The following is a 25,677-nucleotide window of genomic DNA, read 5'->3' on the forward strand; positions in this document are numbered from 1 at the left end:
CTCTTGTCCTTTGCCGCCATTGTCCCTGCGGCAGTGCTCCTCTGCTGCGAGGAAAACATTTCCGTGGATGGGCGTTTAGTTCACTTCGGAGCCTTCTCAGGCTGAGAACGACATCCCCGGCACCGTGGCTAATGCTGGTGCTGGCACCTGCGCGGTGCCCTTTCTACGTGGACTCTCCCAGGCATGGTCCACATAACCAGAGAATCTGGACACGAGAGGAAGAGCAGCAAGTGACAGGGTCCTCCTCCCCCTTCGAGGACAGAGTGGCAGGGCAGGCTGATGTCACCCGCAGCATTCTTCTCTGTCCCCTGCACCTTTCATTCAACCCGGGTGACCAGTGAGCCCTGCTCCTCTCCCCAAATAGTGCCATTGCTTGGGCACGGCAGTAGGGTCGCTTTGGATGACTTCCGAGAGGCATGGGATTGGCCTCACAATTCTCCCAAGGGCGCGAAGGCCGTGTCGCGGTGGGGTCATGGCCACCAGATCGTAGCTATGGCAAATCGGACAGTTTTAGTGACTGTTTCAGAGGACAGGGTGCTGGTCTTCGGAGGCCTTGCCGATGCCGGTATGTCTCTGTGTGGTTGGGATCAGAGTGAGCGTGGGCGGGCACACACATCGAGGGGGCGACTTATATTACAGCAGAGGGGGTTCATGAGCTCTCAGGGCTTCTCTGCTGCTGCCCAGCCGCCTCCCACAGCTGCCGCACTCCTGCCGCAGTAGGCCGTCTGTACAGAGCCCAGCGTCCACCAGGCTTGGATGGCAGCTGCACTGCTGAGACTGGGAATAAGGGATTTCAATGCAATGCCTGGAGGAAGCACAGGCCACAGAACATTGTTGGCCCAGGATACACAGTTGGCCAGGCACACTCCTGTAATCCCAGCACTTAGGAGGCTGAGGCAGGAGGATCAATGTGAGTTTGAGGCCAGCCTGGGCTACCAAAGGGGTGAAAAAAAAAAAAAAAAATATATATATATATTTTCAAGGAGCTGGATAATTGAGGCTTGTTGAGAACATAAATGTCACACCCAGCTGTGATAGGCTTCATACTAAGCGGGTCATATTAGGACGTTGAGGATTTTTTTATATGCAGTTTATAAGAACAGAGCCCAATAGGGTTAGAGTTTTCCTGGACAGTATGGGTTGGGCCAGATGGAATGGCTTTTTATAATCAGAGCAGATTACCAAATGAGATGTCACGGCTTTACTTTGGCGAATTAAAGGGGGAATGAAAAATAAAGAGATAATTATAGATTTGCAGGAAGTTTCAGACAGTAAAAGTTTTACATATTCTTCCCCTAGTGGCGACATCTTATGTCACTGTAGCACAATATCAAAAACAGGAAACAGAAATGATAAGTGACTTTTTCCTCCAGTTCTTTTTATTTTGTAATAAAATATACATAAAGTTTACTATCTCATTTTTTTGAGAGAGGGGTTCTCACTGTATAGTCCAGGTTGGCCTTGAATTCAGTGTGTAACCCAGGCTAGCCTTGAACTTGTAAGGATCCTCCTGCCTCAGCCTCTCAAGAGCTGAGGTTATAGCTGTGCACCATCATGTCTGGTACTAACTTTTATTTGTTCATTTTTGTGGTATTGGGGATTGAACCCAGGGATGCTCTACCACTGAGCTACATCCCCAACTGTTTTTATTTTGAGATAGGGTCTTAGTTGCTCAGGCTGGCATTAAATTTGTGGTCCTCCTGCCTCAGCCTCCTGAGTAGTTGGAATTACAGGTGTGTGCCACCATGACTAACAATTTTTAAAGATTAAGTTCTGTATTATTTTTATGTATGTGTGTTTTCTTTCTCTTTTCTTTCTTTCTTTCTTTCTTTCTTTCTTTCTTTCTTTCTTTCTTTCTTTCTTTCTTTCTTTCTTTCTTTTTGAGACAGGCTCTTACTAGTTACTTCAGGTTGGCCTTGAACTCACTGTCTAGCCCAGGCTGGCCAAGAACTCACAATGATCCTCCTGCCTCAGCCTCTCAAGTACTGGAAATACAGGTGTGTGCCACTACTTCTGGCGTGGATCTCAAATTATCTCCACTCCTGACCCTGGCCTTGAACCCATGCCTGAACATCCTGTGGTTTCCTCACCATGTCTCAGGTATCAGATAAATCTCTCAATCTGTCTAGACCAGATTCCAGACTATCTCACCTAAGCTTGTTTGTTCTACCTCACCCCAACTCCAGTGTCATCTCCCCCAACAAATGGCACCCATGTCGCATAACTGCTCAGGCTGAAAACCTGGGCATTGCCCTCGGTTCCTGTTTTCCCCTTGCATTCCACCTGCAGAAGCTCAGGGAGTTCTGTCGCTTCCCTCTCGCACACAGAGCCCCGTCCTCCCTCTGCCTCCCCCACTGCAGCTGAGCTGGAATCCTCTCTTCAGCTCGGAGCGCTCTGCTGCTGCTGCTGCTGCTGCTGCTCCTGCTGCTGCTGCTGCTGCTGCTGTGTGCGCTCTGCTAGCAACCTCAGCGCCCGTCTCCTCGGCTTCAACTCCCCACGCTTCCCGGGGCGGCCGAGGGCTGCGGCGGGTGCTGAGACTCCATTGCGGCTGACCTCGCTCCCTGGCTCTGCCTTCCGCTGCAGAGGCAGGCGGAGGCATGGATACCTCGGCCTCCGACCTCCCCGCTGCGGCCCTCTGCGCAGGTGTCTTTTCCGCAAGCTTTACTCTTGGGCCGCTCAGGCTCTCTTCACCCTGTCTTCTTATCCTCTGGTTTGTCCGTAGGTCAGACGTGTGCTTGAAGTTGATGGAGGCAGCTCCTCCTCCTTTATTCATCGCTGCTCCATCAAGAGAACTCGGGGAACGTGCGGCTGAGCACATCAGTCTGTGCCCTCCTACCCCTGAGCAGAGGCTGAGGCAGGAGGATTGCAGTGAGTTTGAGACCAGCTTGGACTACATAGTGAGTTCAAGCCCAGCCTGAGGTACATAGGGAGACCCTGTCTCAAAACACACCAACAAAACAAAACACAACACCATGTGGAAATTTCAAAAGCACAATACAGAAGGAAACTAACATTTTTCTTTCTCTTTTGGTGTGTGGTTGCTCTCTTGTAGGCAAGGTGCCTTAACACCCATTTTGATGCTAGGCTGGGTATCATTAGCTGGTGAACCATGAAGGGAGGGGGACAAAAGAGTTGATTCATTTTGGAAAATATTGCCCTTGACCTGTGTTATCTGCGCTGGCACGGCGGGCTGGGCGCCAGGCTGTGTCACAAGGAAGCTCCTGTTGAGTGACTCCTGGGAACGTTGGGCCTTGGTGGGAGAGTCCCAAGAGCCAACTAAGCCTCCCACACACCAAGTGCATGGCTCCCATCTGAAGGGGTGACCGGAGGTGTCGTAGAGCCATGCCCAGCTGTCTGATCCCCTTGTACCCACTTGAGAGATCCAGATAGAAACAAAACTACTGGGACTCAAACCACTGAAAACAACACCACTTCTCCTTTGGTCAGAGGGAAGCCCAAAGGGTTGCAGTAGACCGTAAAATCAGGAGGATCTGTATCATAGGGAACAGTTGTCACAAGTAATATGAGTGTTTTCTCAAAAATTCTGAATGAGCTGGATGTGGTGGCACGCCTATCATCCCAGCACTTGGGAGGCTGAGGCAGGAGGATCACACTGCGAGTTTAGTGGGCTCCAGAGTGAGTTCAAGGTCAGCCTGCCCTACAATAGTGAGACCAAAATTGAAACCAAAACCCAAACCACAATCACAAAATTTCTAATTCTGAGAAGTTACTAATGCATTCTGTTTCTTTGAATATTATTCCAAATTGGTGAAAAATTTAGAACAATTTGTTTTTAAAAGTTTTAAAATTATTATATGGAACTTGCAGCAGTTGGACAGATTACAGTGTAAGGAGGAAACACACAGTCCCCAGTCTTGGTGGCCCGAGGCGGCAGGGCCTTTTCTCCTCCACACTGTGTGTCCACAGCCCACATGGGCTGCTGGGTGCTGTATGGTGTCAGGCTTGTCCTCTGTCTGGGATGCAGGCTCTGACAGGAAGCAGAGAGGGCTCTGGAGGCTTCCGTGTGTCACTGTCACCCCCAGCCCCCATGGGCTACTGCTGACTCCTGGGTCTCACCCAGACACCAGGGCATAGAAAGCACAGACAGCTGTGACAGTCCATGACCAAAATGAAGGGTTACAACAAGCCTGGAGTTAGGGTGAAGGTTCATGGTGTGAAATTACATTTTCTGAGCATAATACCACCCATTCCCCCTGGTGATTAAGAGAAGCTACCTGTATGGAAAATAGCCAGATCTAGTTCAGGTCAAATGTGGGAAAACTGGGCCTTGCATACAGGTCCACAGCTGTAATCCCAGCTACTCAAAAGGCTGAGGCAGGAGGATTACAGTTCTAGAGCAGCCTAAGGCAATCTAGCAAAACCCTGTCTAAAATAGAAATAAACAGGGCTGTGGATGGGGTTAGTGGTACTGATAAGGCAAGAGAGACTCCACTTTTCTGTTTTTAACTCCATTTTAAGAGAAGTCACTCAAAGTTCACTTAAACTATAGTTCGCCCTCCTCCTCTTGGTTAATTATCAACTCAGAGCAGAGCAGAGTCATAAAATGGGAACAGAACAAACAGGACAAATTGGGAAGTGGGCTAAAAGTTAAGCTGCCATGGTCATTTGGAATTTGGTTTTCTGACCTTCTGGGAGAAGTAAACTTTGTGATAATTGTGTGACATTCTTGTAAGATTCCCAAAAATGAGATAATGGTTACTATAGAAACCTAAAATGTACTTAAACTGAAGGTGAGACCCAGATCGGGGCAGACATCTTCTCTGGCTCCTGGTTAGAGACTGTCTGTCAGCCGGCTGAATAAAGCTTTGTTTGTTCCTGCTTTTTCAGTTTTCTTGTGAGTACCTTTCTCGATGGACTCCCTTGCAGTATCAGTACAGCACCCCTGGATTCAACCCCTCCCCAACTACCATATAATTTTTTTTCTATTTTATTTTAAAGAGTAAAAGAAGGATAACATAATAATGGGGGGGCTTACCAAATTACAGACAAAGTGGTAGGAAATGATCAATGGTTATTGTTTTACATATTGTTATCTACAAGATAGTTTCTCAGGAAAACAAATAGACAAATGATAGTGAGTTACAGACAAAAGAGGTAGGAGATTATCAATATTTGTTGTACTATATTTAGGCATCTTCAAAGTGGCTTCTAAAGAATATAAATAGAACTGTACATGAGTGACCTACTATATAATCATTCAATAATTCTCAAGGGTTGTTGTAGGAAACACATAATAATAAACATGCATCCATTTATGAAATAGGATAGGAACAATACAAACATTACAGAGTTATGGGTAGATTAGTAGGAAAATAGCAATGACCTCTGTAATGCATGGTGGTATCTTCAAAATGGTTTCTCAGGAAGACAGAGATATGCAAGAAGGATCTAACAGGTAGTTACAGCCTAAGGGTTGTCAAAAATCAAGTGAGCTGTCTGGGGCGAAAGCCATTTTTTATAGTGTTTTCTCTCTAGCCTCCCATCGCATTGGGACCCCACAACCAGTTAGTGTCCTCTCCCCAACTGTCAGCACAGGCAGAAGGAATCCTGCTGCAGACTTCTCCAGAGCTCGACCACAGCCTGTACTGTCAGGGGAAGAATGGCTTCCAGGGAGTCTCTGCAGGTATTGTGCAAGGACCTCCTGGTTTATAGCTTCCAAGTGGCTCTCGTGACCCCAGTCGACAGGACCTCTGACTCCATGGGATTAGTCTGCATTCTCATATTCTCTGAGTCCTTGTTCAGCAGCTGCTCCTCCGCTGGCTCTGGACCTTTCTGGTTCTCAATGGCAGGAGCAAGAGTGGCCTGTTGTATGGCATGTATTCCCAGGGGTTGTTCAATGTTTGAATGATTCACACACATCCATGGGTGGGCATCTGCAGTCCGTGCATGGTGGGCCAATTGTGTCATTGTTTCTCTGTGTCACGATAGATCTCAATTGAGTGGTGGTGGCCGGCCTAAGGGCCGGCGTGCAACAGCGCTTGCTGCCGCATGGCTCCCCATGCGCCGGGGGCCCTCCCTCTGGGGGCCTACAAGGCAGGAAGCTAGCCAGCCGGAAGACCGGCACTCCCCACCCATGGCTCCCTGTGCGCCGGAAGCCCTCCTTCTGGGGGCCTACAAGGCAGGGAGTGAGCTGCCGGTCCCTTTTTTGTCTTTTTGTGGCAGGGTTTCACTATGCAGTTCAGGCTGCCCTTGAACTCACTTTGTAGCCCAGGCTGGCCTCAAACTCACAGCAATCCTCCTGCCTCAGCCTCCTCAATGCTGGGATTACAGGTGTGTGCCACCATGCCCAGTTCATGTAACATTTTAAAAAAAGAATTCAACATTACTTGTTTATATAACTAAAAGAAGGTGTAAATATGCTATGTGCTATGTTAAAACTCCTATAAGTTTGCTAGTTCTTGTAATAAATAAAAGCCCTAAAACATGAAACTACATAAAAATATAGAATTACGGCAGGGAGGATGTCTTGAAGAAGACTCCTTTTTCCTGGGTGAGGGAAGGTGCCACGAGATCAAGAAAGTGCTCTACAGTGTAGCCAAGTGCGGTGACACATGCCTGTAATTCCAGAACTTGGGAGGCTGAGGCAGTAGGATCTATGGGGCCAGCTTGGGCCACATAGTGAGTTCAAGGGCAGTCTGAACTACAAAGTGAGAGCCTGTCTCAAAAAAAAAAAAAAAAAGATATCCTATAAGTGGGTTTTAAAATTTACAGATCAGAAAATTTCTAATTTAAAAAAATTAAATTTGTCTATCAATAAATGCAAAAGTTATCACTGATTTCAGATTTTTTTTCCTTTTTTTTTAAACAGGAAAAAAACTACTAAGAATTAAATTGGGTGGAATCTTGCCTGTGTGATCTTTGGGAGAAGAATTAATATCTTAGGAAATCATAGTGATTTTCCAGGGTTAGAAATTTTAGGGTTAGCAACAATAAGGTATCAGTCATAAAAAGTTTTTCTTTGCTTCAATCCAACTCTACAGAAATAACAATTAAAATATACAGATTTAATAGGAGAAAAAAGACTTGAAGAGTAAAAACAGAAAAGAAAAGAAAAAAATCTATCATCAAAATGATTTATTCTCTAGCCTATAAATGGTGAAACACTACTCTGGTTTCAAGTCATTAAACTTAAAAAAAAACATTAAACTTCTTTTCTTCCTTTTTTAGTTTTTTTGAGACAGGCTATAACTATGTAGTCCAGGCTGGCCTTGAACTCACTCTGTGGCCCAGGCTGGCCTCAAACTCATGGCAATCTTCCTGCCTCAGCCTCCCAAGTGCTAGGATTATAGGCATGAGCCATCATGCCCCACTAAAAATCATTAAACTTTTAAGAAGCACCTTTGGATGCTTTGATGTTGAAGCACAGATTGGAAACACAAGCTTTGAAGCAAGGTAACATGAAACCTGTTGAAACAAACCTGGCACCGTTGAATGTGCCCAAAGATGGCTCTGCATCTGGTTCTCAGTGGTGATGTTGTGGTTTGGGTCTGGAGTGTCCCTTAAAATGCCCGTGTGTGGAAGGATTGGTGCCTAACCTGTGGTGCTAGTTGGAGGTGGTGGGACCTTTAAGAGGTGGAGCCTAGCGGGAGATTTTAGGTCATTGGGGGTGTGTCTTGGAAGGGGCTGTTGGGACTGCCCATCTATTCCTCTTTTTCTCTCTTTCCCTCCTGGCCCTGAGGTGACTAGTTTGTTCTGCCACATGCTCCTGCTTTGAGGGGCTGCCACAGGCTCAGAGCAACAGGGCCAGGTGATCTGGGACTGAAACCTCCAAAAGTGTGAGCCAAATGACCTTTTCTCTTTCTAAGCTGATGATCTCAGGTGTGTGTTACAGTAACTGAAAACTGACTAACTCAGGCAGCAAAGAGAAAAGCTTTGCTGTCTCAGAGTCCATTTTCTTCCACCAGGCCTTTGTACCTTTAACCACTGCCTGTTCATCTCCAGACCTTAGTAACCACTATTCTGCTCTGTGTCTATGAGTCTGACTTTTTAGATTCTATATACAGTATAAGTGAGATCATGCAGTGTTTGTCTTGCTCTGCCTGGCTTATTTCAGTTTGCATAGTGTCCTCCAGGTTCAACCTTGTTTTAGCAAATGACAAGCTTTCCTTCTTTTAAAAGGCAAATAGTGTTGGATGTGTGTCTAATTTTCTTTATCTGTTCACCCATCAATGGACACTTAGGTTGGTTCTTTATTGGCTTGTGTGAATAACACTGTAATGGACAAGGGAGTGTAGTTATCTCTTTAATATATTGGCTTCATTTCCTGTAGTGGGATTGCAGGATCATTTGTCAGTTCTATTTTTTAATATTTTGAGGAACCTCCATATTATTTTCTATAACAGTGGCACCAGTTTGCATGTACAAGGTTTCTCTTATCTCCACATTCTTGCCAATACTTCTTCTCATTGGTCTTCTTGATAACAGCCATTCTAATGGGCATGAGTTGCTATTTTATAATGGTTTTGATTGGCATTTCCCTGATAGAAGATGCTGAACATTTACACGATCAGGGAAACTTCTCTAGTTAACATACTATAGAAATGATCCCTGAAAGTATAGCTTCGAACATTTATTCATATACTTGTTGGACATTCGTACATCTTTGTTTGAGATATACCTATTTAGGTTTTTACAATCCCATTTAAAAAACAGGTCATTTATTTTCTTTCTATTGAGTTGAGTTCCTTATATATTTTTGTTAGTAACACCTTATCATATGTATGGTTTACAAATAGTTCTCTCATCCCATAGGTTGTCTTGTTACTTGGTGAAGATTATTTTCTTTGCTGTTTAGAGGTTTTTTAGTTTATTTATTTATTTATTTATTTTTCTGGTACCGGGAATTGAACTCATGACCTTGCGCTTGCCAGGCAGGCGCTGTGCCGCTGAGCTAAATCCCTGGCCCCGAGGCTTTTTAGTTTAATGCAAGCCCATTTGTCTATTTTTGCTTTTGTTGCCTGTGGTTTTGAGGTCATATGGAAAGAAAATCACTGCCAGACCAATGTCCTGGAGCTTTTCCCTGATATTTTCTTCTAGTAGTTTTATGGTGTTAGGTCTTGTATTTAAGTCTTTGATCCATTTTGAGTTGATTTTTATATATAGTGTGAGATGAAAGGCCCACATTTATTCTTTTACATGTGGGTGTTTCATTTTACCAATCTATTTCTGTCTATGTGTGTTCTGTATTTTTGTCCAAGATCAATTTACCATAAATGTGTAAATTTATTTCTGGGCTGTTTATCCTGTTCTGATTGTCTTTATGTCTGTTTTTATGCCAGACATAAACTGTTAGAATAAATGAATTCAGTAAAGTGAAAATCAGTCCTATTTAGGAAACTTTTTTTTTGAGACAAGTTCTTGCTTTGTGGTTCAGGCTGGCTTTGAATTCACTGCAGTCCTCCTGCCTCAGCCTCCTAAGTGCTGGATTACAGGTGTACACCATCACACCTGGCTGAGTAAATAGTTTAAAACCCATTTTATAGGTGAGCAAACTAAGCTTGCCAGCAACTAAGTGGCACCTTATTTGGAGCCATATAGCTAGCAACTAGCAGACCCTGGGCTGTCATCTAAAGCTGTGTGATTTCAACATTTACATTTTTTTCCAGTAGCTAGAACTTTAAAGTTTTTAAATTATTGGAAGATGGTGTATATGTAGTCTCACTAGCTTTGCTGGCCATGCTTGGGAGAGCTGTTCACCACCCTTAAATAAATAAATAGTTCTGCTTCTCATTCGGGGTGGAACCAGCTAGAGTTACCTTGTGCGAAGCAGCTCCTTGACAAACCTGTGCCTGGAATTTGGAGTATGTTCTCTGGTGACTTTTGGTTTGGGGGCCATGTTTGGTTTGCTTTCTCTGCCCCTGGTTGGCTGGAGCTGGCCTGTCATTTCTCTCTCCAGGACCGCCCGCTGGATTTTTTCAACTTCTCTCAATTCTGAGACCAGCCCCTCACTCCGTAGCTTTTCAGAGATGTGCGCTTCTCCCGGGTCCTATGCAGAATCCTCTGAGGACACTGTGTACACAGCGTGGGGTTGGGGAGGTTGACCTTGGCCAGTGCCTGGGGCTCGGGCTCTGAGTAGATGGCTGTGGGTGGCTGTCCACAGGAGCAACGCTCTGTGGGCCTGCTGTGGCGAAAGGGGCCGGAGAAGCCAGCAGATGGTGCCTGACCTGTCCCGGGTCCTGATGCAGTAAGGAGGGAGGGGGGCAGGAGAGCCGGGAGAGCCAGAAGCCAGTTGTAGGAAGGCGTCTCAGTGGTGGGGCACTTACCCAACAGATCGTGCCATTTTCCTGCATTTTGTGCTGTTTGTGGCATTGGTCAACTTTTAAAGATGTGTTATTTGTTGTAATTTCTTTTCTTATTCTGAATATACTTCTGTATTACCTTTTAAATTTATGATTTTTTTTTTTTTTTAGGCAAGGTCTCACTGTGTAGCCCAGGCTGGCCTTAAACTTACACCAGTCCTCCTGCCTCGGCTTCCCAAGTACTAGATTATAGGTGTGTGTTACAATGTCTGGCTGTGCCTGGCACATTTTAATAGGTATTTCATGAAGCATTCTTTGAAATTCCTAAGGTGGGGTATTAAGCCATTAGCAAGCATTTATGCAATTATTGTGAGGAAAAATAGAAAGGAGAGAAAAAGGAAAGAAATGAGGGTAGAAAGGAAATATACCCCTCTCACACATGCACACACGTGTGCACACATTTACACACATATACAGTTGTTGGTGCAGTGGGAGAAATCTTGTTCAGGTGTTCCTTTACTTATTGCTAATGCATGCTGTTACAGAGAAGTCCAAAATTATAATGGCAAAAGAAAACAAATAGGGTTTACTTTTAATTGAAACTTCCAGGACTAATAACTTAATATTTTCAAGTAGGCTTTTAACATTTGATTCTTTAAAGAGAACATCTGTGTTCTTCAAAGGAAAAAAAAAAGGCCAGGTGTGGTGGTGCACACCTGTAATCCCAGCAGCACTCAGGAAGCTGAGGCAGGAGAATTGCTGTGAGTTTGAAGCCAGCCAGAACTGCATAGTGAGACCCTGTCTCAAAAAAAAAAGTGTGCAAAATACAAATTCTTAATTTCAAAAAATAAAAACCAGAAAGAGGCTCACTTCCTTGACTTATGTTTTGTGTGTGTACGAGATCTATGCAGATACGAGATCTATGCAATACATCTATGATCTATTGTAGATCACCAGTGAGTTGAAGGAGAGAACTGAAGTATGCCAAGGCAGAAATTGGGATCTGCGATGCTGCTGTCACTGTGGGGAATCTGACTCCCTGGCCTGGCCAGTGTTTCTCTGCATGTCTAGGACAGGTCGTTTCCTGCTGTTGAGGAAGGCTTCCTGCCTCTTGCTCTTCCTCCCAAGTGGCCAGGGTGACTCAGCGCAGACGTCCTCTTGGTGCAGGGTGGGACACAAGCAGGTAGAGACCGTGTGGCTGTTTCCTAGTTCATTTGGAGACAGACGTGTTCAGAGTAAAGTAGAAGAGTTCATTTAAACTAGAAGCCCTGTGTCTATCACACTGATGGCCTCTATCGCTCTTTCTGAGGCTTTCTCTGTTTGCTCTCTGTTCCTGGCTGCCTCAGGCCTTCTTTTGCCTTAGTTCGTTGCCTGGGGACATTGTCATTGCTGAGTACTGCAAGCCAGCTCCTCGGCTAAATGCCTCATTAACACTCCGGGCTACTTGTTAGCAAAGCCAGCATCTCCTTCTGGCCTCCTGAATATTTTCTCTTGTCCTTCTCCCTGTCCCTCTCCCTCACCCTCTCCCTGTCCCTGTCCCTCCTCTTTCTCCTCTCCCCGCTTCCCCTTTCCTCTCCCCCTGCAATTGGAGATTGGGTCCAGAACCTTTACAATGAGCTACATCACCAGCACTTTTTATTTTTCATTTGAGTTGCCCAGACTGGCCTCACACTTGTGATCCTGCTGCCTCAGTCTACCAGTCACTGGGATCACAGGTGTGTGCCACCACGCCTGGCTTATCACCTGGTCAGCCTTGTAACTGCACACAGTATATGTTCAGACAGTGCTGTATTGAATGTGCACTTTTCTTATTTTTGTTCTTTCTGAGACGGGGTATTGCTATGTAGTGCAGGCTGGCCTTAAACTCTCTGTGTAGCGTAAGCTAGCCTCGAACTCATAGTAGCCCTCCTGCCTCAGCCTTCTGAGTGCTGGGATTAGAGGCATGTACCACCATGCCCAGTTTAAATGTACATTCTGTAGATACTGTCCTTTAGTTTGTAGCTTTTCCAGCCTCCCTGTCCTCCTCCTGCTCTCTTCCTCAACCAGTTCTCTCTCCCACTCTCTCTCTCTCTCTCTCTGCTTTGGGGATCAACCCAGGGAGGGCTCTGCGCTCTACCATCTGGCCTACCCTAGCCGCTCCTCTGCCTCTTTCTGACCCTCCCCGAAATCCACTGCATTCCAATCCAAAGCCGTGTTAGTTTGCAGCAAGACCAAGTGCAGTGCAAAGGAAGTTAAAACACTAAGTGAAACCCGATTGTCAAGCTTATGTTTTTCATAGCATCTTTTGAACATGAGTGTGAATGGGAGCTCCATCATAGACTACACTTTAAATACAACTGCCAGGGTCAGGCAGCACACAGCGCTTGGGTTCAGATGAGATCTAACGGGCTGAGAGGTGCGTAAACCCAGGAGTGGCGCTGGCCCTGCCAGGTGCTCCAGTATTCATTCACTTTCTCCCTTTGTCGTGGTGGTCCAGTTACATCTGTAGCTGTTACCGTGTGCAGCTCCACTCCGTACAGAATCACTAAGAACTTAATGAGCTGTATTTCCCCCAGTGCCATGGGCTGTGTCAACACAATGCCAAACATTGTGACAATTTTGGACTGAATTGATTTAACTGACTGAATGTTTTGAAGTATTGGCACAGCAGCTAAAAGAGTGAGAACTGCAGTCAAGCCAGCTCTTTGGTATGATGAGAAATGGCAAGTGTTTCCCACAGAGGACTCCAGGAGAGACAGGAGAAGCCAGCAGGGCTGGGAGTAGCCACGCGGACACGGATGCGCCTGCCCTGGTGCTGGCTTGGGAGGCGGGAGAGGAAACCGAAGCTGAAGGTGTCTCACAGCCATGCACGGGGCGGAGGCAGCAGAGCTGCAGGACCACGCATTTCCACCTCTTTGAGCAAAACTTCCTTCATTTATATTGAAGAAACAGAGTAGAAAGTGGGAAACTTCTTTAGTCTTTAAGACGTGAAGGGTGGTGGTTTATTCCTTCTGAGCCCCAGCCGTCCTGTGCCTTAGTTTATCCTGTGACCCCTGAGGACGGGGTGCTGTCGTGCTATGTCTGGAAGTCTTCGCAAGGGAGGTTGGGACAAGGATTGCATTCACTGGGCTGTATTCGTTAACCTGTTTTTCAATGCATATTTTAAAAGATTAAAACATTTTGTTTTACATTACAGGCAAATCAAGTCTACAAGTTGTTATGTGTGTGACATAGGACGTACATAAATAACACTTTCATTTTCTCTCTCTGATATGTACATGATGTATATAATATTAGATACAGTATATATAATGTTATCTCAGATATATAGAGATAATACTGTTATATGAGTGTATGTCCTATGTATTACAAATGTATAACATGTATCTGCACATATAGTATACACATATAGTAATTATTTATGGATAGTATGTACATATAGTGACTACTTATGGACATACTATATATGTATATCCATATATATAAATATTTCACATATAGGGTGATAAAAATATGGCAGATGTTTAAATTTAAAAATTTTATTACGGTATAAGGCATGTTGCCATTAATCCCCCTCAAAGTACTCCCCCTTACTTCGGACAGACTCATTCCATCATTCTTGCCACTCTCTGAAGCACTTCTGGAAGCTTCCTTTAGAGATGTTATGAGGAGGGGTAAAAGACATGATGACTGCTGTTGCTGAGTACCATCCAACAGAAAGGCGGGCTTGGGAAAACATCGCCATATGCGCTCATCCTATGTACTGCATCTGGCACCACACAACTGTGGTTCTCGCCCAAATCAAAATGACCATGATAGATAGACATTTTGAATTAAGGATTAATTAAGGACATCAAAATAGTTAGGATAGTGCAAGTAGACACTCACGAACGTGGACTTCCGGAGCTGCTTCGGAAAGTGGCAAGAAGGATGGGATCAGTGTGTTTAGAGTGAGGAGAAGGATTTTGAGGGAGATGAATGGCAACATGTCTTTGTGTCTTTTAAAATAATAATTAAAAACATTTTAGCACACTGTAGTTTTTGACTGAGAGAGAGAGAGAGAGAGAGAGAGAGAGGGAGAACAAACTTGTAGCGTGGAAAATCTTACAGAAGAGCAAACACACATGGCAGGAGCCCAGCAGGTCATTTCAGGAGGGTTTCTCCCCTGGGTTTCAGAGAGAAATCCTGCCTCCTCCCTGCTGTGTGGTAACGAATGAAGCTCTGGCGGCAGACCAGCTTCCTTCAATGCAGTGATCATTATTAGTTCAAGGATCCCTCTCTAAGAAAAAGCTCTCCTTCAACAGTGGTCACCTGAGTTCACACAACAAAATTTTCCCTCCACCAAAGGCTTAAGTGAGGTTTTGGAGGCTGATATAGCTGGGCGTGGCATCTCTGCTCCAGAGGAGACACAGCCAGGCAGCTTTATCACCAGGGAAGTGACAGTTTAAAAGGGGCTGGGCCAGGGAAGCCTGGAGAGAGAGGTTTACCTGCACACCTGGGCCAACCTAGCCGTGCATCTGGGGACTTTCCTTTCCTGTGTGGCATTGATTGGGATGATCAGACAGAGACTTCGGGCTTGGTCTACAGCACTGCTCCCCCCTGAATCTGTGATACACAGCTCCTGCCAAAGAGAAGCTGACTCAGGGTATGGATCATGGGAGGTGTGTGTGTGTGTGTGTGTGTGTGTGTGTGTGTGTGTACCACAATATTTCGCAGTGTTCCAAAGAGCCCAGAGGCCAAGCATGAAACAGTAAGTGGAACCCAGCTAAAATTAACTCTTGCTGGCTAGGACAGCTATAAATGTCAAGCTAAGGATTTTAAAGCCTTGCAGTAGCTCATACATAGCTTTTAGAAGCATTATTGAGTTTGAAGATACTGACAGTCACATGTTGAGAACAGGAGATGACATCTTAGCGTATGTTCTTCTCTCTGCGAGTCTCTGGAGTCCAATTATTGAAACTTAAAAATGCAGCACTTTAGTGCATGACTACAGAACCAGTGGGAATAATTAATACCAAAATTTTTAATCTATTTACAGGCCTTCCAAACTTTGAGGATAATGGGGGGAGAACATGCTTGACAATGACATTTAATTGTGTGATTTCACTTTAATTTTTCTTTTTAAAAAATACAAGTTTTCCTGCTTAAAGTTGTCTGCCGTGTTATATCAGCTCATGTTAATTTTATTCTCATATGTGGGTCTAACGAGATAAATGCTGTCAAATGCATTAGTAGGGTATGTATTGGGCTGAAGGATCCAAGAATCTGGTTTGATTAGTTAGGAAGTTTTTTTCTACAAGGAATAGACTCTGGCTCAAATGATCTTAAGCAATAACGACACTTGTTGGTTCGTGTCACTAGAGGTATGGTGGGCTTTGGGGTCAGCTGACACTGGTGAATCTGGTGTTGTTTAAGGGAGCCCCGTTAGCCGTCTTGCACCCGAAACACATAAATGTCATGCTTCAAGGACTAGGAGAAGGAAGGGAGGAGAGGGCATTTTTTTTTTTTTTTTTGCCCGCCCTGGATTGTCAACTCCCAGATTCCTTGCTGCATGAAAACAAACAAATCCCTTCTTCATTAAGCCACTGTAGTTCAGCTTCTGTACACATTGCCGGGTGTGTTCTGGCAGATACAGCCTCCCCTTGCTGGAGAATGAGTTAGAGACCGGCTCGGGGTTCATCCACTTGCTGCCTTTGCTTCCCGGCCACACAGGTACACTGCATTTCCCAGCCTCCTGTGGCCGGGCTTGGCCTCTGGCTCAGTTCCGGCCCTGGGGAATGTTGGTGGAAGGCACATACCTGACTTCTGGGCCTGGTGCCTGCCTGCACCTGCTCCTCCCACTGCACTGAGCACGCAGGCATGCTGGTGACCCTGGGTGAAAGCAGCCAGGCTCTGATGGCTCTGGGGAGACCCCTCCCAGCTCATGTTCTGTGACTGAGCAAGAGACAAACCTCCCTCATGTGGACAAGTGCCATGGGTTACCAGGTCGGCGGGGCCAATAACTGTCACTGAGCGACTGCACCCACCCTGGACCTGTGGCTTCTGCCCCCTCCTTAGTCAACAGAATGGAATTTGCTGATTGCCTTAAACAAGCCATGGTGAGTTTCTGAAGCAGGGCCAGCTTTCCCCAAGACATACAGGTTGATCAGGGGTCCCTCTGGGAAAGAGATGACATACTCAATTCAGTAATCTGAAGAGAGATGAATACAGTGGCTATTTACAGATGGGAGGCATGCAGAGATTCACACAGGATTGCAGTACCCTGTTATTAGTGCCTGCACAGCCTTAGTGTCCCTAGGTTGAAGGTGGCTGGGTGAGTAGTTTCCAGAACTTAGATTGATGTTCTAAGTGGGTCAGACCTCTGTGGAGAGGCTGCTTCTGGTCGCAGCCCCTTAGGCTGAGAGACACAGACAGCCTACAAGAGAGAGCCAGGGAATAGCTATCCTGGTCTGTGGTCTGCTGTCTTTCTATGAGCAGCCAGCTGCAGGTTTTCTCCAGAAGACTTGAACCCGAGGACTTGAACCCAAGCCAGGACCTTGAACATTCTTGGTGCTAATAAAGGTATCTAGGTTGTTGCCAAAACACTCACAGAAACTAGTCCTGCCCCTGAGCCAAATTCCTTAAATCCTCATAGAAACTCCACACCTGGACATGTAGGTAGAACATCCTTCTCCTGCTGTCCACTGTGAGGACACTATGGCATGGTGCAAATTCCCTTGATAAATACTATGGACTGATCACTCCAGTATTTCTGGTTTCTTTCTTTGGAATCCCAACTGACCTCAACCAGGAAGGTCTGTCACCACTTTAGAGTGGGTGCAACCTTGGCTGAATCTCTTCAAATCTTCAGTGGAGAGGAAGTACCTACCTTCTCCTGTAGGGGCTCCCCATCGGCCAGTCCCTACTGGAAGCTCATGGTCGCAGGAGTCTATGGTGTAGTCCGTGGAGGTCAGTCTCCCAGGGCTGAACAAAGTGGAGAAGAGAGGAGAGTGCAGGCTATGTATGCAGAGACTCCATACCCAATCCAAATCTGAGCTCATTAGGGAGGTGCAAGGGGGTAAAGAATGGTGAGGAGCAGTCTGGTTTCTACCTCACTAGGAGCTAAATACATGACTATAAAGTCAAAAAATCTTTTGATCATATGACAAGTAAATGCGAAGAATGATTCAAGAATTATTAGTAACCCACGATAAATTCCAAGTTCCATAAAGTATCAAATAACTTACTTCTCAATGCCTTGGAGTTGCCAGGGCAACAGAACATAATTTAGCAGTATTTTACATGTTTGCTTTAATTTTTCTGGCAGAGCTACTTATTTATTTGTCTCCTTAGGATCTGAATGTGTTCTGATAGCAGCAGTTACAATATCAGTAATATCTACCACTTTTATTAATATTTGTATATAATCCAGTGACTATTTTTTTGGCCAGGACTTTTTGATCTCATGGTCTGGTTTTATTCCAGAACATCTTAATTCAACTGATGCTGAAGACAGTTTTTGATTTGTATTTTAGCACTGAATGAATTCCCATATTGAGTCACACTTGATAGCTAATTGTTCCTGCATAATCTCTATACTATTTTTATGCCTGCTGATATTAATCAAAGAAATTTTAGTAATGCATTGTTAAATTATATGCTTACTTGTCTTGAAGATCTTTGTGGTGGTTAAGCTTAATAGTGTCAACTTGATTGGCATGGACACTTCCTCAGGGAATAGTAAAGCACACTTCAGGGTCTGTCTGGATGGGACATAGAGGTTGACCTTGGGTACTGTATCTGATCCCTCACTCTTTCCTCTCTGGTGCTGTTTCCCTGCTCTACTTTCTGACCACCATAATCTAAGCAACCTTGCTTGGCTAACCCCTTCCACCAAGATGTTCTTACCTTTGGGCCAGCTGACCATGGACTGAATCATCTGAAATTCTGAGCCAGGTTAAACCTTTCTTTAAGTTGTGGGTGTCAAGTACCCTGTCCAGCAATGGGAAAGCTGATTAATACAATCTTCATATATCTTTTCTATGGAAGATTTCCTTAAGTACATTTGTACAATTTTTAGTGATAGTCACTTTCTTACTCTAGAACATCTTTGCAAATGAAGAGGAGTAGGTATTACTTTGATGTAAAAATTTGGAAAGTAACTAATGCTTCTGATTGAACTGTTATACATACATTTAACTGTAAGGTGAAAACAAAAATTACCTTTGTTCTTCTCCCCAAGTATAACTTCATTAATATATTAGTGTGTATTCTGTTTACATTTTCTTAAGATGTGTATATATTTTTTTCTCCCAAAAATGGGATCCCACTAATTATACTGTTCTGCAAATTGCTCTTTTATTGAACATTTTTTCATATTAAAAACATACTTATATAATGTCATTTTAATAGCTGCAAAGTATTCTACTATACATATATTATAATTAATTTAAATACTTTGGTTTTGGACCTTTGATTTGTGTGTAATTTTTTGGCTATTATTCATAATCCTTTTGAAAAATTATTGTGTATTCATCTTTTAGCTCTTATCCAATCTTTTTTAAACCACAGATGTGCTAGCAACAGAAGCGCTGGGTTACATGATAAAATGTTAAGGTTATTTGATACATATTTGAGGTAGATGCCTTAAACTCATTTTGCAGGGCGGGGGGAGGTCCCTTCAGGGCCATCTGTGAATTTGCCTTGTTTCAGATAAAATAGTTATCTTTGCTGTTGCAGTTTTGGATGGCAAGATACAGAGGAAACTGATAAAGATCTAACTTGGAGTGCACAGCGGGTATTTCTAGTTGCAAGCAACAGAAACAAAGAGGGATTAATGAGAAAGTGGTTTGCTGAATCCTGGAGAGCCAGCACCTGGCATGAGGCTGGGCATCCCGGAGAAGGGATGGAAATGATGCCTCAGAGCTGGTCTGGTGAAAAACCCAGTCCTGCTGCCACAGAACTCTCAGTGTAGCAGTTTCTTGATGGTCTTACCCGTAGCCCCTGGGTACTCACAGCCCCTTCCTCAGTTAGGGTTTCTGAAAGTCGTCATGATTCTTCACCCAGTGGCTGCCTCAGACAGTGTGCCACCTACCTGAAGTGGCACAGGCTTGAGTGGCGGTGCTCTCAGGACAAAGGGGAGCAGAGGACATATTTGTCAGTTCAGGTGGCAATAAAAAAATACCATGGCCTGGGCAACTTACTTTTTTCAGAGTCCTCGGGGGTGGAAGTCCAAGATCAAGGTTCTGGAGGATGTGATTTCCACTGAGGGGCTCTCTTCCTGGCTTCTAGATGGCCATCTTTTTCCTGTGGCCTCAGATGACCTCCCCTTGTGGGCTTTTTGGTGGCTCTTCCATAAGGACACTGGATGGATCAGGGTCCACTTTTAGGACTTGATTTACCAGAATTACTTCTTTACTTCACATATAGCCACACTGGAGTCAGGGCTTTGATTCAGGACTGGGGGAGGGGACATGTAGATTTAGTCCATGACATGGGCTAGGAGTCTAGATTTCTCAGGTGCAGGTAAGACCATCATGAAACTGCTACACTTGGAGTTCTGTGGTAGCAGGACTGGGTTTTTCCCCAGACCAGCTCTGAGGCATCGTTTCCATCCCTTCTCTCAGTGGGGTAACCCTGGGTCTTGCTCTAATCCATTTCCTAGGGACCCCAGTGGGACCAAAGCTCAGATGCTCACAGGAGTGACCCTTTGGATAAGATATACTACAGCTCCCTAACTTCCTGATCAGTACTTCCTAAGCTAGTGTTCCAAATAAACAACGGGTCTTCAAAGCCTAGATCCCAGACTGCTTCTGGGAGACTCTGACTTGGCAGAGAGTTTTGGGCCAAAAGACACATTCCTGAAACAAGGTGGCTGAAGATGTCAGAGAAAAAGCATGCTCCACTGTTCTTGCTTCTTGTGCTTGGGGTCAAGGTGGGTAAGGTTGGGTGACTACCTGCCTGTGTGCTGGCTACAAGGAAGCCTGGGAAAGCAAGCATCTGGCACTGCCAGCCAACATCTCAGACCCATCTGGGGGTGTTAGACTGCTTTCCAGTACGGTAACAAATCCTCATGATCATCAACTTGGGAAGAGAAAAGGTTTATTTTGGCTCACATTTGTGGAGGCGTAAGCCCATGGTTGGTTGGCTCCATTGCTTTTGGGCCTGTGTGGAAAAAAACACAGATTCAAAGCACATGGTTGGTTGTGAAAGAAAGAGGATAAGGAGGGAGCTGAGATCCTAACATCTCTGCCAAGGGCACGCTCCCAATGACCCAACTGCCTCCCGCTAAGACCCACCTCTTGTAGGGTCCACTTCCTCCTAACAGTGCCAGGGGCTGGTGACTAAACCTTTTAACACATCCACCTTTGGGGGAGCTTATCCAAACCACAGCAGGTGAGAATATTGTTACATACAAGAAAGAGCTTCCTATACTGAGCAGTCAAAAAGAATAATAAACATTCTTTTTGAGAGGTCTTTGTGTCTTTTAGCTGGGTTACTCTATTTTCCCATAGGAGGACAGGTTGTCTCCAGAGGTGCTGCAAAAGCCATAGCTAGCATATAAAGTAACGATGTTATTTGCTCCTTTTGTTTGTCTTTATCATTCAGTCTCACCCTTCTGTTTCAATTACAGTGGGAATTCTAACGCATTTTGCAGCGGTTCCACAACTACAGAAAATTATCCACTAGCCACTCTTAGGCTGCAAGAGAAATGAAGCGAGAGATTCCTCTGTCCAGATAAACACCCGTGGGATTTCTGTCCACGAGCTGGAGAACTTTTCCACAAAAGCAATTTCTCATTTTTTAAGAAACACTAGCTCACACAGAGGACTGTGGATCCTCTAGGGAGAACCTTTCTCTCAGTTTTTCTGAAGTTCTGACGTGGGTGTGTGGGGCCACCTGAGCCTAATGGTGATGATGTAGACTTTTGGGAGAGAGGGGAGGGAGGGATGGGGGAAGATGGGTTGCTGGTCAGGACGGGACAGCCCAGTGGCATGCTGCCACCTCAACCAGCGCTCTACTTGCAATAAAACAGGTAACTTATCGATCAGTGGGAAAAAATCTGTAATGAGTTAATTTAGGAACTTCGAAATGTGTCAGAACTTTATTTCCAAGTGCCTTCTTCCCAGTATGAGAACATTAGTTTTTTCTAAAGTGAATATGCAAATATGCTTCCAAAAAGTGCCTTACTGAACTTATAAATTTGAAACTATTTTTTTCTAGACTTTATGGTATTTTTTGTCATCTTGGGCAGCTTGATAAACCAGACTAGGTATATGTTTCCCAATGGTACGATTCCTTGTTAAAGTAATTACAAGATACTACTAATAGCAATTAACTTTTTAGAAGAAATTTTTCTAAATAATCAGTAATAAAATAATATTGTTGAATCAACCATGCTAAGGGTAAGGCTGAAATATCTTGGCATTCTCAGTAGGAAAATATTACAAATGGATGTCATCAGAGAGCATACCACCAAAAATTGTGGGCCAAAAAGTATTACAGAGTTGTGTTAGTATAAGACCCTTAGTTAGAAAAAATACTATTTAAAAAATAATTTGTGATATTTGTGGTACTTGCTACTTTTTGAAATTTGTAATCCTTTGTGTTAAATATTCACACACACATATAATTTTTATTATTTTGGGATATCGTGTCACTATGTAGTCCAAACCGGCCTTGAATTCACTATGAAGACCCTGCTGGCTTTGAACTTAGGATTCTCCTGCCTCAGCCTCCTGAGTCCTGGGATTACAGATGTGTGCCACCCTGCCCAGCATATTTTTATAATTTTTATATCCCTTTCCTTAAAGAACTGCTTCAAAATTATATATGCTTCAGGGCCCGCACAATCTGATTTGCCCCTGGTTTCTACCCATGAATATAAATTTGCTAGTATTCTTCACAATAAATTCTGATTTACCCAGAGGAGATCCTTTTTCAGTCAGAGTTTTGGAATTCAGCCCCTAACGTGTAAAGATCACACCAGTCACTAGATAAGAAATCATTTTTTAAAAACAACATATTTAAAAGAGACAGAGCCTAACAGAGTCAAGAAGGTTATGCCTCTTTCCAAGGAGAGGTAGACCTTGAGTACTTTATTGTGAGTCAGGCAGACAGTTGAGCGAATGGCCACATCTGTCTGAACACCTTGACTTTATCATTTGTCCCTTTGATCCAGCAAACAAAGTTCTGTAGGACAGAATTGGCCAGCTGTTCAAAAACCCGCTTTTCATATCATCTCCATGTCTGCAATATTGCTCACTGAGATCCAGAGTGACACTCAGCTGGTGACACTCAGCTGGTGACACTCGCCCAGGTAGGTTGGCTGGCTGCAGCTGGCCTCTGTTCTGATTCCAAGATGCCCATGCCCTACCATGTATTCGGTACTTTGAATAACTACCCTCTTGCTGACATTCCTGGAGTTGTCGCCATCATAAAATCCCCTTGGGGTCTGGCCCTTTTCAGGACCTGTTTTGTTGAATTCAGCCAGGAACCATAGCCAGTTCTCTCAGGCCAGGTTTTCCCAGAAGCAGACTCTGGGACCAAGCCTCTGAGCAGACAGCCCAACATGGACAGCTCTTCAGCGCAGCCAGGGAGGCAGGGCTGGGCTGAGGTGGGGAAGTCACAGCTAACGCCTCAGCTGAGGCCACGAAGAGGTGAAAAGCTATGGTGGCCCCACCTAGGACAAGGGGACAACTGTGGCCCCCTGCATTAACCAGTGACTCGACGGGCATTTTTCCACCAGTGTGCAAAGTTGCTGGTCCTCATCACTCTCCAGTTCACCACTCGGCAGCGCTATGTTGTCGCTTGGAATCTGCTTTGGCAGGAACCTTGGTACCTTGGCAAGCTACAAACCAGGTTTCCTCCTCCACCTTCCAGCCAGCTGTCAGAATTTCCTGCATGAGACTGTGACAGCAGAGTCCAGAGGAGCAGCTGTCTTTGACTAATGCTCATTTCTGCAGAGGGACTCAGCTGGGAATCTTAGCAACATCCCCAGGAGCTGGAGGGAAGTGTGGCTTGTTTGGAAGGATAGCCCAGGTGGCCACACAAGCGACACCTCACCGGGAGCTGGGTGTCTGCCCATGTGCCTCATGTGACTGCCTACCTTCTTTGCTTCAGTTACGGACTGGGTTGTACATTTAAGGAGGCTCCACTGGCCATTAGCAAGATATAACAGTGAGATTAAAACAACATGGAGATTCCATCTTATCCCGGAAAGAATGGCCATTGCCAAGAAATCAAACAACAAATGCTGGTGAGGCTGTGGAGAAAAAGGAATCTTGCATTTTTGTGGGAGTGTAAACTGGTACAACCAATATGGAAATCACTATGGAGATTTCTCAAAAAACTAAAACTAGAAATTCCATTTGACCCAGCTATTTCCCTTCTAGGTATTTTCCAGACAGAGTTAAATATATCATATCACAGTGATAACTTGCATGCATATGTTTATTTTATTTTTTATTTCTTGTCTTTTTGAGACAGGGTCTCGCTATGCAGTTCAGGGTGGCCTTGAGCTCACTTTGTAGCCCAGGCTGGTCTCGAACTCACAACGATCCTCCTGCCTCAGCCTCCCAAGTGCTGGGATTACAGGTGTGTGCCGCCACGCCCGGCTGCATGCATATGTTTATAATAGCACAAATCCTAATTTCTAAATCTTGGAAGCAGCCTATATGTCCATCAACAGATGAATGGGCAAAGAAAATGGGGTATTTGCACCTAATGGAGTACTACTATGTTATAAAGATAAATTTAAGTCATTTGTGGGAAAACGGATGCTCTTTGTTAAGTGAAATAAATCAGACACACAACCTTAAGTATTACATGGTTTCTCCTATATGAAAAACCTGAAGTATAAATAAAAACAAAATAAAAGACAGGTAGTAGGAAATAGGGAGCTAGGTCTTTCTCACATGGGAAGGGGATCAAAAGATAAAAGGAGGGGAGGGAAAGGAAACGGTATGAAAAAAGAAGAGATGTGTTATGTACAAGTATTCACTCCTCATAAGGAAGGTAAACATTATGATCTACAAACGTGTACTAATGAAAAATAAAAACTGGAAAAAAATAGGAAGGGTTCACATATGTCACATTCAAAGATCTTAATATGTAGTTGATAAGCCGTGGGGACATCCCTCAGTGGTTTGTGATGGGATTTCTTTGTTTTAATTTATTGTCCCAGAGCTCAAAGAAGCTTGCAGATTTAAAAGATAGCTATCCATTCAGACCAATCTCTGTTGGGTGATTGGGGGCCAGTTTAATGGACAGAAAATTAGTCTAGAAGCACGTGGCAAAGTATCTCAGAGAAAAAACTGTCACTGTCTGGATGACCCAATTCTTTGATAGTGTTTGAGGGAATGATAGGGAAAGGCTTGTCATGGAGCAAACTCTGGACAGAGTAAGAGCTAAATTACCGCTATTATTTGGGTCTGGAATATTCCTTGAAGGTCCATGAGCAAAAGGCTTTTTGGCAACCTATGATTCCATTGGGAATGGGTGGAACCTTTAAGATGCAGGGCTAATGGGAGCCCTCAGATCTTTGGGGTGCACCCTTAAAGGGGACAGTGGCGCTCCAGCCCCTTCTGTCTTTTCTTGCTTCCTGGCCATCGTGAGCAGCTTTGTCCACCATGCACTGTTGGCCAGGACGTGGCACAGGGCCTAAAGCAATGGGGCTGATAAACCATAGATATCCAAAAACTATGAGCTGATAGAAACCATGTTTTGGAGATAAGCTCTCACTGAGTTGTCCATGCTGGCCTTGAACTTGTGATTCTCCTACCTCAGCCTTCCCAGTAGCTGGATTGATGGTTGTGCACCACTCTCCTGAAACCTTTTTTCTTTTTAAGTAGGCTGTCTCAGGTATTTTGTTACTGGAAGGAAAGTTGATTCTTACACTTACTTTGGGAAAGCAGCAGATATTGGTGACTGGGGTTGGTAGCTGGACGGTGTGTGTGTATATGCAAGAGAGCCCAGTCAAGCAATCTAGCCATGGGAAGGGATTTCTGAAGTTTGCTAGCATCTCCATTGGCGATAGTGGGGCTTCTGGGAAGGAAGGTGTCAAAGCTTTATGCAGTGGAGTATCACCTTGTGGCAACCAGAGGAACAGCAACGTGGAGACATAAAGGGTAGAGTCCATACTCATGTCTTCTTTCCCAATGATAAAAGAAAGGTCTCTGAGTTTTCCCCTGTTCATGTAACAAGGTTTAAATCAGCTTTATCAAGATCTCAGAGAATGAGGTGACCCAGCAGCTGAAGGACTTGGTCACATCCGGCAGCAGATAGCTGTGAAATAGAAGCAGATGCCGGTGTTCGGAGGGACCACCATGACTTACGCTGTACTGTGGAACAGATCATAACCCTTGTCTTCTGTGATTACTCTCGTTCCTTCTCTACTGAGTTGTGACATAAAAATATGGCTCACCGTTGAACTGCTGCTTGCAAAATTTAAGAATGAACT

General features: G+C 44.6%; 1 long non-coding RNA gene across 2 annotated transcripts in view; it reads left to right on the forward strand.

Moving 5' to 3' along the window:
• LOC102020147 overlaps positions 1-21,366 on the forward strand; it is a 39,220-nt gene extending 17,854 nt beyond the window's left edge. For both annotated transcript variants that reach the window (XR_261322.2, XR_261321.2), the window contains exon 3: positions 20,851-21,366. This is a non-coding gene — a long non-coding RNA (uncharacterized LOC102020147). The remainder of the gene's footprint in view (positions 1-20,850) is intronic.
• Positions 21,367-25,677: the final 4,311 nt, after the last annotated feature.

The sequence above is a fragment of the Chinchilla lanigera genome, unplaced genomic scaffold (genome assembly GCF_000276665.1).
Source record: "Chinchilla lanigera isolate Chin_1 unplaced genomic scaffold, ChiLan1.0 scaffold00028, whole genome shotgun sequence".
In the NCBI taxonomy this organism is placed as follows: Eukaryota; Metazoa; Chordata; class Mammalia; order Rodentia; family Chinchillidae; genus Chinchilla; species Chinchilla lanigera.